The sequence below is a fragment of the Erinaceus europaeus genome, chromosome 10, assembly GCF_950295315.1.
Source record: "Erinaceus europaeus chromosome 10, mEriEur2.1, whole genome shotgun sequence".
Taxonomy (NCBI): domain Eukaryota; kingdom Metazoa; phylum Chordata; class Mammalia; order Eulipotyphla; family Erinaceidae; genus Erinaceus; species Erinaceus europaeus.
This window is the reverse complement of record NC_080171.1, coordinates 35,800,822-35,808,922: the sequence shown is the minus strand read 5'-3', so window position 1 is coordinate 35,808,922 and position 8,101 is coordinate 35,800,822. Positions and strand designations below refer to the sequence as shown.

The 8,101-nt window shown below is 38.8% G+C and overlaps 1 long non-coding RNA gene across 1 annotated transcript in view; it reads right to left on the bottom strand.

Moving 5' to 3' along the window:
• Positions 1-252: 252 nt before the first annotated feature.
• Positions 253-8,101, bottom strand: part of LOC132540728 (uncharacterized) — a 19,879-nt gene continuing 12,030 nt past the window's right edge. Inside the window, exons 3-4 of the long non-coding RNA XR_009551886.1 lie at positions 1,239-1,597; positions 253-925 (exon numbers count right to left, since the gene is read on the bottom strand). This is a non-coding gene — a long non-coding RNA (uncharacterized LOC132540728). The remainder of the gene's footprint in view (positions 926-1,238; positions 1,598-8,101) is intronic.

Here is an 8,101-nt window from a genome sequence, read left to right as displayed (position 1 = left end):
AAGATTAATAAAGTGAAATGCCTAACTTAGTGATAGCCACTTATACAGTGGATCCACTGTATAAGTTCCTCTTTGTCTCCTTTGGGACATCTATCATCATCTCTGAGGACTGATGTATCAGCTTCCAGTGCTCTGCTCTAAGCTTTCTTCTCTTTCCTTATTATCTTTTGAATTTTATTTTCTTCCACTATAGTATCCTTCACTCAAGTTTTCTTTTTTCTTCAATTTTTCTTCCCTCTTCCTATTTCAGGATTTATTTTCTGTATTATATCTTTATTAGTGGTTTGATAGTGATTTATAAGATTATATGATAATAGGGGTATAATTCTATACTACTCCCACCACTAGAGTTCTGTCCCCCCCCCCCCAATTCAGCAGTAACCACCATAGTTCTCCCAAGGTCATAAATATGGGTTGACTATATATTTTTTTCTCAAGTTCATGTGTTTCAATTCTCTATATTCCACATATGAATGAAATCAAGTAGTTTTTTTTTTCTACTTCCTTACTTCACTAAGCAAAATCACTGCCAATTCCATTCATTTTACTCCCAAAGACACAATATAGTCTTTTTTAGCTGCTATTATTCCATTGAGTATATGTCCCATGACATTTTTTTTTTATCTTTAAGACTCAAATAAGTGATTTTTATCCCATCATTAAAGGCCTTATCCCCTCCTTTAAGGATTGTTCATAGAATTTTTAAATTAGATATTTTAAACTTTTAATTAGGAAAGTGAAAAGGAATGCACCAAAGAAGCACATGGACCATTTGGGAAAAGACGGATGACCCCATGTGGAAGCTTATGCCCATTTTTATTTACTTCTAAGGCCCCACCTTCACTTCCTTTGTAAACTAAACTTACACCTCCTATAATGGTGTGCTTCCCTTTTCCTCTTCCATCTCAGATAAAGGAAACAGGACCTTACTTCTTTTTTTTTAAATTTTTTTTAATATTTATTTTATTTATTTATTCCCTTTTTGTTGCCCTTGTTGTTTTATTGTTGTTGTTATTATTGTTGTTGTCATTGTTGGATAGGACAGAGAGAAATGGAGAGAGGAGGGGAAGACAGAGAGGAGGAGAGAAAGATAAGACACCTGCAGACCTGCTTCACCGCCTGTGAAGCGACTCCCCTGCAGGTGGGGAGCCGGGGTTTGAACCGGGATCCTTATGCCGGTCCTTGTGCTTTGCGCCACCTGCGCTTAACCCGTTGCGCTACAGCCCGACTCCCAGGACCTTACTTCTTTAGAATTCTCTTTCCTATCAGTAATGGGGCAAAAATCAATGTTTCTGGTCACAAAAGTCCTGGGTCCCAGTGGAACTGGGGTTCAGACCCTTTTGTTAATCTTCCCCTAGTATTTCCCCTCTGGGAGTGTGGAGCAAAATTCTTGGGGTGCAGAAGGAAGGTGTTCTGACTTCTATAATTTCTTCTCCACTGGATGTGGACATTGGCCAATTGATTCAAACCCCCAGCCTGTCTTTATCTTCCCCTAGTAGAGGAGGGATCTGGAGAGGTGAGGTTCTGAGACATGCAGTTGAGATCATCTGCCCAGGAAGGTCAAGATGGGGTTGTAGTAGTATATGGAAGTTGGTAGCTAAAAGACAGTAAGATAAAAAGCAGGACAAAATGTTTAATAAACAGGGATCAATGAGTAGGATTAGAGCCAGTAGGAACAGAGAGCCTAGAGTAGATGCTAGGATGTCTATTTTAGGTATATTCCTAAGAGCCCAGGACTTCAGTTATCTTTGCTTGAGTTTAATAGCTTATGTGAACGTGAACTAGAAATATTATCCAAGAAGATAGTGTCAGAGTGGAGAATGGAACATCTAACTGGGTTAAGCAGAGAGTGGCTCCCATACCTGAAAGAATGTATTAATACAATTAACTGTTCACCACATTGACCTGGACCTGACCCAGGGTCCAGGTGTATATTCATATTTAGCTCAGGAACCTGTATGATCTCAGAGTCCCTGTCAGTCTGAGCTCACAGCCTATGGTCATAGCTAGGGACCTTATAGGCTGCACTCATTATAAGATTAGTCCTCTTTAAATGGCAGAGTAAAATGACCCAGCCTCCCTTTGGTGATTGGAGCAGGTCTTACCAGCACTAATTTGCTGTCATTCTCTCTCTATTTCTATCTCTCTCTCCCTCCCCCATTTTCCTTCCTTCCTTTCTTTCTCTTTCTCATCACTGGCCCTCCAGATCAACTTCTTTAGATTGAGACAGAGAGAGAAAGGTACCACATAACTGAAACATCCCCTAGAGCAGTGGAGGCTGGGCTTGAATCTGGGCTATGCAAATAGCAATGAAGGTACCCTCCCAGGCATTGGCTCAATTTTTTTTTTCTCTCAGTGGCTAATTAATTTTAAGAAGTATGCTCAGATTTCACTGCATCAGATTCAAATTTTCTTTCTCCTTATCCTCTATAAGCAATTGCTAAATACTATCTGTGAACTGAATGTTCTCCTAAATATGATATGAGCATTAGGATGTGAACATCTCTGAAAGTTTATTTAGCTTACCACACATTCTTGGCCATCTCCCTCTCTCTTTTGTTACAATAAGACTTGCTTTACCTTATTCCTGCGTTAACATAACAGTCTAATTACTATTTCTTGTACTTTTATCTCTACTAAGTATGAATGGTATTGCTTCCCATTACTATCCCATAAATGAGATTTGGTCTCATCCTCATTTCTCCAACGCCCTCCAATAATTTTTCAGCATACAGATAAAATCAGCAAGTTCTCAAGCACAGAAGTTAGTATTCTCTTCAATTTTCCATCTTTCTAAAAGGTTCAGCCTGTTGGATTCAATATACTAATATCACCTTTAATAATAATACTACTCATTTCTCCTCCAACATGTCCCAAACTGTCTCAGTTACTTCTTTTACTATTCCTTCCTTGTACACTTTCCTTCTATTTCCCTTCACTTTTGGCTGAAATTCAGATGATGGGTCTATTTGAACTAACTCAAATATTCCTTCTTGCATGACACCTGTATTATTTCAGCTTTTGCATTTTTTTTTACCATATCTTTTTCTTCCAAAGATCTCTGTATGTGTTTTTATAATGAAATGACTGTCTTGCTTCTTTAGACTATGAAGCTTGAATGGACAGAGGCCATGACTTGAAATTCTGAAACCTCATATCACTTAATATGAAATGTTGCTTATTGGAGAATGTGAACAGATACTTGCTTTACTGAATATCTGAAAGGTTTTTTTTTTTAAAGACTAGTCATAAAAGTTGTGGCAATACACTTAAAATCATTTAAAATGAATATCGTGATATAAACACAATATTTTTACTTATTTTCATGTGCCAGCTTTCTAGCTGATGGACAGTGTCTCTCTCAGAAAGTTATGGGAAAGGTCTCTCAGGTCTTTCCCAATCCATTTGCCCCTAGTAGCATTTCACATCTGCTTTGTCATTTGTGAGCCTTAGATATGGTGCCAAGGGGCCCTTGTCTTCCAACAGATACTTCTGTTCGACTCTGTTTGCAGTGAATTAGCCCTCTCAGTTCCTTATCCAGTATTTAATTCCCCATTTCAGAGCTGTATTGAAGGTGAGGAAGGCCTATCTGATCTCCCAAGGGGCTCAGTGCCAGCAGAGTAATTAGCTAGGCTTTGTGCCAATTCAGAGCTTTGATCTGGAAACCTATAACCTTTATTTTCAATATGGTGGTGGAAGAAGGTGCTGGACTAGAGAAGAATGCTTGAGGCTCTTCTTTTTAAGTTGTGCAAACATTACCCCCAGATAGGTTGAGAAAGCATTACTGGGGAAAAGAAGAGATTTAATTTTGGTTCCTTTTACTAATCAAACTCTGACAATGTGTCAGTGGCCTTGGAGAAAATTTAAACTAAGGACGCTTGTATTCAAAGGCGATGAGGCAGATACAGCTGTTGAATTGTGAATGGCATTTCTCTAGGCACAAGTGGACTCAATGTGAACAGATAAACTTCTGTTGGGATGTTTGTGACTGTAATGAATGTGGCATCAGGAAAAGCCAACTGCATTTTTTTTTCATATTAAAAAAAAATCAGGGAGAAGGAACATGGTATAACATATAAAAGGCACATTTAACCAGAAGACACATTCTGGTTTTGTGGCCACTAACTGAAATACAAAAGATTTCTGTTGGAGTGAGGTTTAAAAGGTGGGCAAGAAATAAAGCAGTCTCAGAAAGCTGTCTGTCTCTACAAAGTACTTTGCTGGCACCAACCCGGAACGTGGCAGCTGCATTTGGTGTCCAACTGGGAGCTATAGATTTTTACTAATACTCTTGGAGGAAAGAGATTAGCAACTACCCTCTAAGAGGTATGCTCAGAAGATTGGCTTGGCAGCCAGGGAAGCCAGTGGAACCCCAAAGGATGTCCCCAACTTCCCTAATGCTTTTCCTACATTGTGGTTTAACTATAGCTTTTAAACTTGAGAGTGAATCATAATGGAATTGCAAAGTGGTCTCATTATGTTAGATGGATTGAAACAACTTATAATATATTACAAGGGGGATGTACGTGTTTGCGGTGGCTGGCAGCAGGCTTAGCCCATGTTCAGTTAATAAAGGCAGTGGTCTTTGTGGGTGATTGGTGGGGACTTGGGGACATATACCTTGTCTTAAAAATACCTACCCTGTCAGCCTGACATGATGCTTTTTTATCTCAGTTTTCAAATACTCACTGACAAAAACTTAGAGGTCTTTAATTACCAAAAAAATGTCAAGGCTGCTGGAAAGAATTCTGCATTAAACCATATTAGCACTTGAGAGGGCTCCCTTCAAGCCTGTCTCACTCCTTTGTTCCCAGTCAGCTCCTGCCATGACCTCCATGACGGTTTCACATGTGCCCATGATATCTCTCACTTCCTCACAATATACATTTAGCTAGGATGTGGGTCTTGTCATTGGCCCCTCTGAACTGATTTCTCTCCTTACAGCATACTGCCTTGGTTATTACTTGTCTCTTATCAATGTTTAGATCTTTGCTGATGGCTATAAGACAGTACATTCTTCACACTGCCTCCACATGCCTACCTGAAACAGACACATGATCTTGCTACCATTCTCCTTGGTGTGTCCCTATAATGCCTTAGAGGCCACAGGATTGCCTAAACCTTGCACTGTGGTTTGCAAAAACCCTTCACAATTCTATCTCTCATCACCTTTCTCTTTTACTCCCAGGCTTACCACCATGTGAGAAATACTGACCTTTCTCCTTATTATATTTTGTAATTGTATTCACTTATGAACTTTCCCTTCCATGCAGGCTTGTAAAATTTCTTATTATTCCAAATCCAGAATGTATGCTAGTTCTGTTTCTGGATGAATTCCAGACAAGACTTAATTATTCCCTTTATGTTCAAAATAATTTGTACACAATTCCATTAAAGCATTTTCTACACTGTTTGTAACTCTCAAAGATCCTTGTAGCATTCATTTCTAGGTCTCTGGTGCTTGAAACACATCTAGAAAAATAAGTCTAAATTAGAAAGCTCATGAACCATTCTTGGGAATTAGTATGATATGATCAGTAGCCCATATAAGCAACAATGTGTGCCATACCTCTTTGGCAACGAACCTATAAAGTAAGACAGATGAGTCTTCATTTGTAGATCTTCTATGATGTCCCTCTTCTTTATTTACTTATTTTTTATTAATATCATTTTGAATTAATTTATTTTTAATTATCTTTATTTATTTATTGGACAGAGACAGCCAGAAATGGTGAAGGAAGGGGATATAGATAGATAGATAGATAGAGAGAGAGAGAGAGAAGGAGAGAGGACATCTGCTGCTTTGCTTGTGAAGCTTTCCCCCTACAGGTGGGGGCCAGGGACTTGAGCCTGGGTCCTTCCACATTGTAACATGTGTACTCAACTAGGTGTGCCACCAACTGGCCCCTGTTTTCCCTCTTTACATAACATTCCCTTCCTTTTCTCTCAAGCAAGATTTATAAAGTGTGTTACCTCAATCTTTAATTGTAGAACCAATGCTAAGGGAATGCCCATTGAGTCCCAGACATTTTGAGAATATGTGCATAAAAAAAGCGAGGTAAGGTTCCTGTTTTCGTGGAATATATAGTCTAGGCCGAGCAATATATATATTAAATATGTAAATAGTCAAATGAGATATTTTCAGATGTGGTAAGTGCTATAGACAATTACAAATGAGACACTGGAGTGATTGACTGAAAGTCTCTTGTGTTCAGTGTTATCAAGTGTTCTGAAAATGTTTCCTTTAAGCCAAAAAATGAATGACAAGAAGGAGAGAATGATGGAAAATTCTAACTCTGTGAAAGAGTAATTTTTTGAGGATGGAACATTATGGAGAACGTTGTGACCACAGATAGCAACAACTTGAGCAAACACCCCCATGAGGGCATCAGTTAGTCAAATTAAGGAATTAAAGAAAGACCTGGTAAGTGAAAAAGACATGTTGAGGAAAGGGTAGGAGAGGGGTTCTAAGATGTGGACAAGGAAAGATTAAACAGACTGGCTGGGATGGACATTCTGCTGATCTCCATAGAAGAGAGTTTTCAGAAGGAGAATAGCGCAGCTCCAAGGCTGGGCATCTTCCAGCTGGATTCTCAATGACTGCCTGATACAATCCTTCATGTTCCGCAACCCACACCTGTTTCTATCTTGATTTTAATTTTGTTTTCTCTTTTCAGTTATTATTCTTTAACTGTTCTTGATGACTCTGGGGCATAATTTAAAACAACCAACAGCATGATAGCTCATTTCCTTTGTTATATCCCAAATGTTCATTATCTGAGTTTTATACTGTCATTCAGTGAAGTTTGTTCTACAGGAAGATGCACTGACTTTTATCTCAGGTTATGCAAACTCTTATGTATTGTGCACACATCCTTACTAAAGTGGAGCTGAGATACAGAGTAGTTGACTTAATCTGAGTGAGATGGATTATGTTCAACATGATTGGGCAGACCTGACTGGGTGCCTCCATGGAGAGTTGGCTGAATGTAATTACTTTTACAGTTTATCCAGGGAGCACCTCTGTGTTTCTGTAGAAAGTAAGAGCTGTAAGAGGAGACCCTGCCTTCCTTATCTGTGTTCTCAGCATTCAGAGCTTTGCTGTGCACATACCAGATATTCATGGAGTGGATGAATGAATGATTTGATGAATAAAAAAACTAATAAGTTCCACAACTACTGTACTTATCTGAGTGTCTGAAAGACTCAGAAAAATATACTGAGAAAAAAGAGGACACTTAGAAATGATCCTAGGATATTAGTATTGAGATTTGAGGGAAAAGTTCTAAAGGGAGGAGGTAGGTAGGATTGAGAAGGGGGGAATCCATCAAATTCAAGATACATAGGAAAAAAGGAAAATTGGAAACAAAGGGTACACTTTAAAAATAAGTATAAAATTGAACAGAGATTGAACATATTTAATCAGACTATAAAAGTCTCTCATAATTACTAAGACGACAAAGAAACCCCTTGAAAGGAAGTTTATGAAGCGCCACTCCAATCAGGTTTAGAGCCTTTGGGGATCATTTGAGTGATAACTGTGTGGGTGTCACTCCCTGTAGATTATCATTTTCATTTAGAATTCATTTCGTTCAGCAGAAATGAGAGCCTGCGTCACTCACTCACGGGTTGTACTCATGTGATGTGTGGGTTTCCCTGCCTGAGAGCTCACAGAGTTAGAGGATTGACAGTTAACAGGGCACAGTAGGCTCCTGTGGGCCAGGGGGAAAGACACAGCCAACATCCAGAGGCAGGTAGATGGCCAGGCAGTGTTGAATAGGTTAAAGTGATTAGCTAGCATCATGTGCAAATGGTGGAACCTGGTCTCTTCTTGCCCTTCATTGTCTCAGCTAAGATACTTTTTCCTTTTACTCCTCTAAGTCTTCCTTCCCATATTGGTCTTACAAGGTTTGCTGCATAGCTAAAGAATATTCATATATTTACTTATAATATGGGTAGCTCAATTACCAAGTATGTATTCTATGCCATTTATATAGTTCATGTATTCATTCATCCTGTCATTAGTTCATTTATGAATTATTGAACATCTTTTAAATATAAGACAGGGTAGCAGGCAAATCCTTAGGACACTAAGTCTATA